Below are 11233 nucleotides of genomic sequence, written 5' to 3'. Positions count from 1 at the left end.
GAGGATGTTGTAGCTGTTACATGATATTATAGCCAAGCGGCCTGTGCCCAGTGGTGTTAATTGGGGTCAGCTTCCAACATGGTTTCTAGGTCTGTGGTTGTTTTCACTACAACCTAAGTCTGTCAAAGGCTGCACACTTATCAAGAGTTCAATCAGATTCTCAGTCTTTTAGATAAATCCCAGTAAGTTACTCACTATCTTGACCGAGCATCTAATTTGAGGCTAGATATTTTCCTAGGGTTTTTACTATCATAGTGTTCTCTATATTCCATATATATCTTGCACCTTGGAATATGAATATATATATATATATATATATATATATATATATATATAGTGTGTGTGTGTGTGTTGTGGCTAAGACAGAAAGACTGTTTTAAATTCCAACTAGCTCCTAGCTCCTTTTAACTGTGTGGCCTTTGGCAAGTTACTCAAACTCCATTCCTTCATCTGTGAAGCTGGGATAGTAACCTTGGTAAAAGTTTGAAGCAAGGACTACGTGAAATAAGTCACAAAAAGTTTTTAGTATGGTATAGGACTTACAGTCAGTACTCTATGGATGGTGGTCGTTCTGATCATCTTGTTGATAAGACTCCTGTTCAACACCCAGAATGGGTTGCTGATAAAGTAAACCAAACATTTAGGTTCAAAACTGAATGGGGAGCATAACCTACAAACTGAACTGGAGGTTGGCAATCCAACTCCCATATTCTTCTGTGTAGCCTTTGGAAGAGAAACTCTAGTATTCCAGGCACATGGGAGCGACCAAGGGAAGGCTGACAGGCAGGTGACACAAGTTGAAGCCATGCAGTTGTCTGCAGTCAAGTCCCCTTTGTTGCCCCAACGCCAACCCAGAATTCCCCATTATGGCTGGGTCTCTGCTGCCAGCATCACCTTGTTGCTTTTTCCTGAATGATCCGGAGGTCACTTTGTCCTATGTGCAAGAAGACAGGTCCTAAAGAGCTGGATAGAGTGGACCACAGAGGTGTGCTGAAATGAGGGTGCCAATGGGAGCCAGTTGTGTTAATGTGGCACACACTGGACTAAGAGCTTCAGCTGCAGTGGTCCATGAGGCAGCACTACTGAACTCACAGGCTAGTAGACAGAGCAAACAAGGATGCAGGTGATGCTCCTGCAGAGAATGAAGCCTACGGGGATGAGAAGGTAGGGATCTGGATCTGGAGACACAGCTAACTCCTAAGAAATTGCAGCAAGGGACACCAGGACTGACAAGTAAAGGTGTAATCCAAGAAGTGCCTGTGTACAGACCAACCTGCCCCCGGTGCTTCATGAATGTTGAGTGTGTGAGGATGTTAGGAAGAAAAAGTGCATGTGGCAATTATGATTGATTTAAAGATATGCTCGTATGGTGCTAGGAAGTGAGAAAAAGCTGAGGATATTTGAGGACCTTCATGGTGTCATCCAATGGACTGTTGGTAGGCAGAAGTTACTCATTTGCTCCCAGCCGCTTAGACCCGAAATAATCACTCAAAAACTATATTATTGGCAATACTGTTTGGCAAGTAGCTTAAGCATATTGCTAGCTATCTCTTACATCTATAATTAACCTATTTCCTTTATTTTATAGTTTACTACAAGATTTGTGGCCTACTGGCAAGGTTCCAGCTGGCAACTTGTGTCTTTCCCCTCTGGTGGCTACATGGTGTCTCCCTGACTCTGCCTTCTTTCTCCCAGCATTCAGTTTAGTTTTCCCGCCTAGCTCTATTCTGCTAAGCCACTGGCCAAAATAGATTTATTCATTAACCAATAAAGGCAACACATATACAGAAGGACTTCCCACACCATTTCCCCTTTTCTGTTTAAAATAGAAAAGAAGATTTTAACTTTAACATAGTAAATTACATATAACAAGACAGGTATTAAGCAAGAATTATGGTTACAACATTTATATCTACTTTATCTTTTATCATAACTAAGGAAAATTATAATCATAACAATCAATTCTTCAGCTTCATCAAAGACTCCAGAAGGATATATTACCTAAGTAAACAGGAAGTGCATTGTAAGCAACTTTCAAAACTCTAGAATTGACAGAGACATTTCATTGCCTGGACAGTCATCCAAAGTTCTTCTGTACTATTGGGGCATCCATCTTCAGCCTAATGGCCCATAGTATGTAGCAGACTTTCCCATGAAGCAAGAAATATCAAAGACAGTTTTGTCTATATTGGCAGTTTGTCAGTAACTTTCTTCTGTATCCTGCAGAATTTCAGGCAGACTCTTTCATGAAGTAGGAACCTTGAAGGATTTTCTCACCTTTTTAAGGCAACTTCAGCAGTCATTTTTCTGTGGGTCCTGCATGTCCAGTTCATACAGCATAACATCAAGCAGTCCAGGCAAGAGCAGTTTCTTGCCCAAATGGCTAGCAAACTCCATAAGGAGCTTCTTTGATGCCCATCATCCTCTTGAAGTAATTGGTGCTGCCAGGAGCAGATGTGTCTCATGTCATAAAAAATCTTAATCTCTTAAAGCATTTTAAATGCCACATTCTGAAGGTCTCTGAAAGATTTGAAGAATACCTATTAACTGAAATATATCTTTATATATCTAGAAAACCTAACTAACATGGATAAAAGTTTTACTCTCAGAGATGACTCTCTATTAATCTATATTTTCTAATTATATATTACATTTCTAGATGAGCTGCACAAACACAATACCTCAATCAAGAGCAGAAATAAATATATAGCTAAACTGACCTTAAATTTATATCAATAAACCAAGATCCATACCAATAAAAATCTCTATAACATATCCCCCTATAAATGTAAACAAACGTTTATAAACAATATTTGGGGAATCTGGGCATCATTCTCTCCAAATTGCTTCCAGATTTTTGTTGGGTGAAGTAATTTTGGGGGATGTTTATGACAATCTTTCAGGGGGCCTTAGTCCATCAAACCAAGTTAGTCTGGAAGGATTCCACAGGTTCTCCTCCCCTGTGGAAACAAAAGAAGAACTTCTTTTCCAAAGCAACAAATCCTTAGACCCAAATTTTGAAGTCAAAATACCTTTATGTTGGTTTATCTTAGCAGCTGCCAGAATCAAATATCTCTCTGCAGTCAAAAAAATTCAAAGAAAACACAATAATATGTATAAAATGGGGGAAGTGCTGTGAGACAATGCTCTTGTATTCTGTAATGATTTGTCACTTGTACTCATTTAATAAAACGCTGATTGGTCAGTACCCAGGCAGGAAGTATAGGCAGGGCAACCAGAACAGAAGAATTCTGGGAAGAGGAAAGGTGCAGTCTGCAGTCATCACCCAGACACAGAGGAAGCAAGATGAGAATGCTCACTGATAAAAGATACCAAGTCGTGTGGATAACACAGATAAGAATTATGGGTTGCTGTAAGGTGTAAGAATTAGTTAATAAGAAAGCCTAGGCTAATAGGTTAACCCATTTATAATTAATGTAGGCCTCTGTGTGTTTCTTTGGGACTGAACGGCTGCAGGACCAGGCAGGACAGAACCCTATGTCAACAACCGTTGTTTTCTGAGGAGCCCTGATGTCTTACTCTGGAGTTTGGAGGATGCTCTGCTCTGATTTTAGGATAGTACATTCATGGCATTTCTCAAGGCAAGTTTTCCCCATTCTCCTTACTTTTTGTGAGGGAGTTATGCCTAGATTTTTGCCAACAGGAAGGATATAGGGATTTTTGTTGGTAGTACTTGCTACTAGCCCTCTTCTATCTCCCCTTGGGTGTACAGAAAAGATAATACACATTTTGTTTTTTAATTTCCATTGTCTGTTGGTGCTAAGGTTATGTGAGTTTGGCTTCCAAAGCAGGGTTTTCATTTCTCTGATATAAATCCTTAATGAAATCATTAGCTTATCTTCTATTACTTTCAAAAGGCAACACAAAATTGGGAATAATGGTTCATGACCTTAATCCTAGCACTCCAGAGGCAGAGGCAGGCAGACTTCTGTGAATTTGAGGCTAGCCTGTCTATATAGTTAATACCAGGACATCTAAGATTACTCAGAGAAACCCTATCTGTTAAAACAAAATAAAGCAAAACAAAAAGATGACACAAAATAAGGTTTAAAAGCATGGACTCTGGAGCCAGATGGCCTAGTTTAAATGCCAGGTCTGCTCTTACTAGTAGTATAAATTTAGCTAATCACTTCTGAGTTCAGTTGAACTCAATGTGCTCCCAGCATTCCCCAGTCCTACTTGTTGTGGGTAGGGCCATGAGCTGGTTCTGGTCAATGGACTGAGAGTGGAAGTGGTATGTGCTCCTGCGTCTGAGTCCTAAAACAAACCTTTGCCAGAAGAGTCACTCAGGGGAAAGGATTAATGCCGGATGGCACTAGCAGATTTACCTGCAAAGGAAAGTCTATTTTTGATTTCATGGGAACCAGCACATTTTCTGAATACACAGTTGTGGCTGACATCTCTGTTGCTAAAATTGATCCTTCAGCACCTTTGGATAAAGTCTGCTTCTCGGGTGTGGCATTTTAACCGGCTACGGTGCTGCTGTGAACACTGCCAAGGTGGAGCCTGGTTCTACCTGTGCCGTCTTTGGCCTGAGAGGAGTTGGATTGGCAGTGATCATGGGCTGTAAAGTGGCTGGTGCATCCCGGATCATTGGTATCGACATCAATAAAGATAAATTCGCAAAGGCCAAAGAATTTGGAGCCTCTGAATGTATTAACCCCCAGGATTTCAGTAAACCCATCCAGGAAGTACTCATTGAGATGACAGATGGGGGAGCAGATTACTCTTTTGAGTGCATTGGCAACGTGAAGGTCATGAGAGCAGCCCTCGAGGGGGTGCACAAAGGCTGGGGAGTCAGTGTGGTGGCTGGCGTAGCTGCTTCAGGTGAAGAAATCGCCACTCGCCCATTCCAGCTGGTGACAGGACGCACGTGGAAAGGCACTGCCTTTGGAGGATGGAAGAGAGTAGAGAGTGTCCCAAAGCTGGTGTCTGAATATATGTCAAAAGAGATAAAAGTTGACGAATTTGTAACTGACACTCTAACCTTCGACCAAATCAACCAAGGCTTCGACCTGATGCACTCGGGGAAAAGCATTCGAACCATTCTAAAGATGTAAGTTCAGAAGAGAACACTGTCCTTCCTGTGATCAGAAGAGAATAGACTGACAGATCGGCTTCAGAAACTACTAGGAGTGTGTGTAATCATGTCTATAATCAAGGACAAGGCAAATAATCAATCACAAATCAGTTTTTTGAACTCTCCACGTAAATAATTGCTGCTCAAGAAATATTTTAACATAATAAAAATACTTTCTGCAAAAAAAAAAAAAAAAAAAGCTATGTTGTTTCTCCTATGGTTCCCTTGGTGGCATCACCAGATGAGCAGAGCCTGAATCCCTGAGCCACCTTGAGAAACTCTGTGTGCCTAAGTCAAACTCTGCAGAGGAAAGACATATCCTTGTGCTGTGATACATTATTACTGAGATTTTTGGAGGTATGGCATGTGTCTCTGTGTGTGGTGTCTGTATGTGTTCATGTGAATGGGTGCATATACGCCCATGCAAATGGAGGCCAGAGATTAATACTGGGTGACCTTATTGCTGTTTTTTGTTTTCTTGTTCTGACAGTGTCTCTCAATGAACTTGGAGCTCGTCTCTTTGGCTAGGCTGGCTGGCCAATGAGCTTCAACCGTCTGCTTGTCTCCATGGTTCCTCAATGCCCCCCACTCCCACAAGGGTTACAGAGATGTACCTTCACACCCAGTGTTTACATAGGTGAGGATATAAACTCCGGTCCTCGTGCTTGCCCTACAGACACTTTGCAGGCTGAGTCATCTCCTTAACGCATGGTGATTTTAATTTCTTATTACAACAGTGTCCCTACTGCTCTAATAAGGGGTCATTAGGATATAAAAAGTTATCATTGGGGGTTAAGTCGACCTTATTTGAAGTGCTTTTGGCCAGAATTGCTTTGTCTTTCAGTTTTTGGAATATTTGCATGTGTATAATGAGATATCTTGGGGCTCTGAGCCAATCTAAATACAAAACTAATTTATACTTCATATACAGCTTACAAAGATAGCCTGAAGGCAAATTTTTGCAATATTTTTAATTATTTTGGGAAGAGGAGCCTTGGGAGATGGTTCAGTGTAAAAGGTGTTTGGCACTCAAGTGTAAGGACCCGAATTTAGAACTGGCACCTAGGTGAAAGCTGGATCCTTGGCACTCACGTAATAGGTGGGTGAGCAGTTGACATCTGAAGCCTCAGCACTGTGGGAGGGACAGATTCCTGTCCTGCTATGGGACAATGGTCTGCACCCTGACATTTGTATTTTAAATAAGTGCTGATTGGTCAGTAGCCAGGCAGGAAATAGAGGCTGGGTGACCAAGTAGGAAGTAGAGGTGGGGTAACAAGAATTCTGGGAAGAGGAAAGCTCAGTCAGCAGTCGTCACCCAGACACAGAGGAAGTAAGATGTGACTGCCTCACCGAAAAAGGTATCAAGCCACGTGGCTAACACAGACAAGTATTATGGGCTAATATAAGTTATAAGAGTTAATAAGAAGCCTGAGATACTAGACCAATCAGTTTATAATTAACGTAGACCTCTGTGTGATTTCTTTGGGATTTAATGACTGCGGGAACTGGGTAGGACAGAAACCTCTGTCAACACTGTCCAGTCACTCTGGTGGACTTGGTGAGTTGCAAGTTCAGTGAGAGACTCCCTCTCAAGAAATGGGTTAATAACAAAGCAAACACCCAATGTGAACCCCTGGCTTCTATGCAAGTACACGCGTCTTTACAGTTACCTGTATACGCTCACATAAGCACACACATGCACACACACACATATACACACACACAGAGTCACTCACACACATACACACACAGTCACTCACTCACACACACACAGTCACTCACTCACTCACACACATAATACACACGCACACACACAGTCACCCACTCACACACTATGTTGCTTTAGAGGGTAATGATTCTCAAAGAGATCCAGAAACTTGGGCAGAGTTTGGTAGAAAGCAGTTCCAGTCATCTCAAAAGACACTAACCTCTGCTTCAGTAGGTCTGTGTCTCCAAGAAGAGACAAACTGGCCTGTCCTCTCACCTCCTGTCACAACCCTGGAGCTGTTCTGTATCACAAAGGAAGCCTGAAGCTTCCATCATCTCACTTCTTCATTGTGGTACCTTGTTCTACACGCTGCAGAGATTTTTTTGCAGATTCTGCAGCCTCTGCTTTATCATTCAGTGTTGTTGCTATCCTTTTTTTCTTGATCTTTATTAGTTCTTTTATTCATTTTATTAGCATACATTAATGTAAAAAAAGAAGGTTTCATATTTCATTGTGACAATTTTGCAGAGAGTGGGGGTGGAGAAGATTCCCCTTGGTTGAGTTGTATCTGAGATGTCCTTACATCTGAACAGAATTTGGATGCATAAGCAATGGCCTGCTGGGCAGGTGTCTTAGTTAGGGCTCCCATTGCTGCGAAGAGACACCATTATCATGGCGACTCTTATAAGGAGAAACATTTAATTGTGGTGGCTCACTTACAGTTCAGAGGTTCAGTCCATTATCATCATGGTGTGACACGGTGTGCAGGCAGACATGGTGCTGGAGAAGTAACTGAGAGTCCTACATCTTGCAGGCAACAGGAAGTAGTTTATGACTCTGGGAGCAGCTTGAACATTGGAGAACAAAGCCCACCCCCACAGTGACACACTTCCTCCAACAAGGTGACACCTCCTAATAGTGTCACCCCCTTTGGGGGCCATTTTCTTTTGAACCACCACAGCTAGGGAAAGCATTGGTTTTAAAGATGAGATGGAAGGTCAGCAAGTGGCACTGAGGTGTGAGGAGTGGCTGGGACCTGAGGCGTGACAACGGTGTGACCAGAGGCCAGCAATGGCCTGCTGTGCTGAGTGCCACCTGTTCCCTGAGCTCCTGCAGGTCAACAGATAAGGAGTTCAGGAACTGCAGTGGTCCTTATGTCAGTGGGTTTTACTTGCACCCACAAACCCCTCCAGGCTGTGCTGTCCCTCAGCAGCAGAAAAGCCCCACTCACACTTACCACCTTGGAGCCCTTGGTCCCTTCCCTTCTTCACTGTGACTGAGATTGCTGCTTCCAATGCAGGGCATGTTGTAGGCATTGATGGGTACTAATTATTAAATTACCAATGCTGGATTTCAATGCTGGCCATGAACTTACTGTCTGGATCCATATGTTTAGATGACTTTGCTTCTCTGAGCCCATTTCTTTTTTGCTAACCTCGCTTGCTGTTGAGAATATTTTAAAAAATCACCTTCGAGCATTTGTGGCTGCTCATCTTCTCTCTCTTTTTAGTTGATTAACACTTTTATTTGGGTTTTTTGGGGGTGTTTTTTTCTTTAATGTGGGTATTTTGCCCAGTGGCGTTTGTTTTCTTTTCCACAAAAGAAGCTCTTCCTCTGCCTCTGGCAGAAACTGCAAGGTCTTTCATTGAGGTCCAAGAAACCAACCCTCACTATAACGAGTGTTGATTTGAACTTCCTATCGGGTACACAACTGATAAGTCTTCTAACTAAGTAGGTTCCTTTTTTGCTCTGATGAAGTTCTTGAAAACTATTATTCAACAACAACAACAAAAGGTGTCTCTGCTTTGTAGGTGGCCCCTGCAGCCTGCACTCGTCTCAGAAAGTTCCATCTTGGTTGACACAACCTTCTTACCTGAGCACAATGGATGGAGATCAGTGTTTCTGTCTCCTTCGTCCCATGATGCCCTCATCCTGTCTGATTTATCCCTTTGGGGTTGATGGTCTCAGATCTGTTTCACTGTTTTTTTGACTCAAGAGTTTAGTATCCAGGGTTTTATACCCTACAGTGGCCCAGTAGCCACTATAAACTCACTTCTTTCATCTTAACCCTCTTAGGCATAATGAGCTTAGATGCTGGCTTCTCTCTCGTAACTCCTGTTGTTGTGAAATACTCTAAAAATATCAGCTGGTAGAAGATTATTTCACAGCTCTGTCAACAGCATCTTAATTTACTGGAATTCAGGTTTTAAGAAAACATAATCACCGCTTCTTTTTATCTCTAGTGTTGACCTTCTGTTTTCTGAAGTTACTTTAAGGATCGTCTTTCAGAAGCAAAACAAGCCCAGTGTATAAAGCACTTTGGTGCCTGTTTACCCAGAGTGTAGGATGAGGATACTATTAGGCGTGAAAAAACAATTCATTTCATGGGTATTAGGCTGTAGTTCCAGGCTCATCTTCGGGGACCTAGGGTCTCAGGTCAGTGCAGAATTAGAAGATGCGGATGCCTGGGGAAGATGATGGGTAAATGTTGCCTCCTTTGTTTTCTGAGCAAATATTCAGAAACATCCATCTTTTACTTTTCATCTTTTCACCCACACGCCTGATTAAATACTTATGGAAGTAAGTCCACAATTAAATTATCAGCACAACGAGGAGCATATGTGGTCACACCTCCCCATGAACAGCCAAGTGGAGAGGATTGCAGCCCATGGGAGTGACTAGGAAAACACGAGAAACAGCATAGTGCAAGCTGGGTCCCTGAAAGAAGCTGAGGAGACCCTTCTAGAACCTTCCTGGTCTCTAGACTAGGGCAGGTAGGTTCAGGACCAAGACCTTGTAAATAGCCCCAGCGAGTGATCTAATGATTCAATGAATATGAATGCTATGCAGAGCCTTGTCATTCAAGATTGAGGGGTGGGATTTCAGTAAGTGGACAATCATGGACTGTGCCTAAGGTCCCATGTTCTGTTTTTTAAAAAGAAACTATTTCAAATGAATTTGAAATTATAAAAACAAGCCCGGGAGACTTAGAAAAATAGATAGCTAATGATACGAAACATGGAACCTTTGTGTTGACTGCGTACAGTGGGCCCCGCACGTCTACGGATTCAGCCAACACTTTCTGTGCCTGATGAAGGGGTTTGCAGGGACTTCCCTTCTCATTATCACCTCGACAAGACATGACAGTGACATCAGTACCCAGGCAGCACAGCACAAGGATTGCCATGGCATTTACAGTGTCTTGGGCATTACAATTCATCTAGACATGATTTAGAGCTTGTAGAAGTGGCGGGGGGGGGGAGTATGCAAATCCTACCCGTTTTATAGGAAGAAGCCAAGTATCTAAGGATTTTGGAAATGGGTTGGAGGGGAAGGATTGCAACCAAAGCCTCCATGGACACTGAAGAATGACTACATATGCATAAAATTAGGGCCCCATTTTCCTCTTTTTGTCCCTTAGGGTGGGTTAAATTGAATCTGATAAAGGTAATTATATTCGGGTCAGTATAGAATTTGTTGTCACACATGTGTGTTTAGAATAAAGTCAATGAAATTATAGTACCAAGAATTGCCTATCATAGATTCAATTTTCCTGCACTTCCATGTTGGGAAACTATAAAAAAAATTATAAACTCATTACATCATAAAATTAAATAAAGGAAATTCCACTTTAGGCCTTACCCTAAAAACATCAAGTAGACAGAAAATGAGGGGGTGCTGAGAGCCCTCAGGTGGACCCACTGTCCTAATGGCTTCCCGTCTTTGTGTGTTTAGTCCTCATGAAAGCCCGGGAACTGTGAACTGCTCTTGTCGACACATCACAGAGGAAGACACGGAGGTGTGGGGTGGTTTGGTTAGTTGTACAACACCATACACCTAGCTGTGCAAGACCCTGAACTGAACACCACGGGGTGATGCCACAGAACTGTGAGCTGAGCTGGAGTAATGCTAGAAACAAGGTACCCCCAACTCCCAAGGCAGGGACCCCTTTATTCCACCTAGAGACTCCAGGAAAGAGTTTGAACATGGTGGGTGCTGTGGCAGTTGAAAGAATGAGTTGAGTTTCCAGGGGTGAAGGAGAGTGGTCCTGTCCTGCAAGCATCATTTCAGCTAGACGGTAGCTTCTCTTTCCCCAAAGCCCTTTCTTCTCCAGGATCCTGGAGAACTTCTGCCTGCTGGCTCTCTTACCTCACTAGCCATGGCCTCCTGAAGGTGATCTATATATTTATTTTTGTAAGAGGATCTTATTATGTACCTTGAACTACACAAGGCGCTAACCACGAGCCCTGAACTTAGCCACACGGGAGCCATGGTGATCCTGAAGAAGGCACAGAGCAGTCACACGCCTGTAAGAGACCAGCATGGTCTCTCTTTTGTTACCCATGTTAAGCACTTGTCTTGGCATCTTTCTGCGTGGGCACCTGTTGAGACTCTTGCTAACGTTGCCCTGGAGCTGGGAGTCT

General features: G+C 42.7%; 1 pseudogene; it reads left to right on the top strand.

The window, feature by feature from the left end:
• The first annotated feature begins 4308 nt into the window (after positions 1-4308).
• Positions 4309-5274, top strand: LOC130876045 (alcohol dehydrogenase class-3-like; annotated as a pseudogene).
• The last annotated feature ends 5959 nt before the right edge of the window (positions 5275-11233 follow it).

The sequence above is a fragment of the Chionomys nivalis genome, chromosome 6, assembly GCF_950005125.1.
Source record: "Chionomys nivalis chromosome 6, mChiNiv1.1, whole genome shotgun sequence".
Classification (NCBI taxonomy): Eukaryota; Metazoa; Chordata; class Mammalia; order Rodentia; family Cricetidae; genus Chionomys; species Chionomys nivalis.
This window is presented reverse-complemented; position numbering and strand designations above follow the sequence as displayed.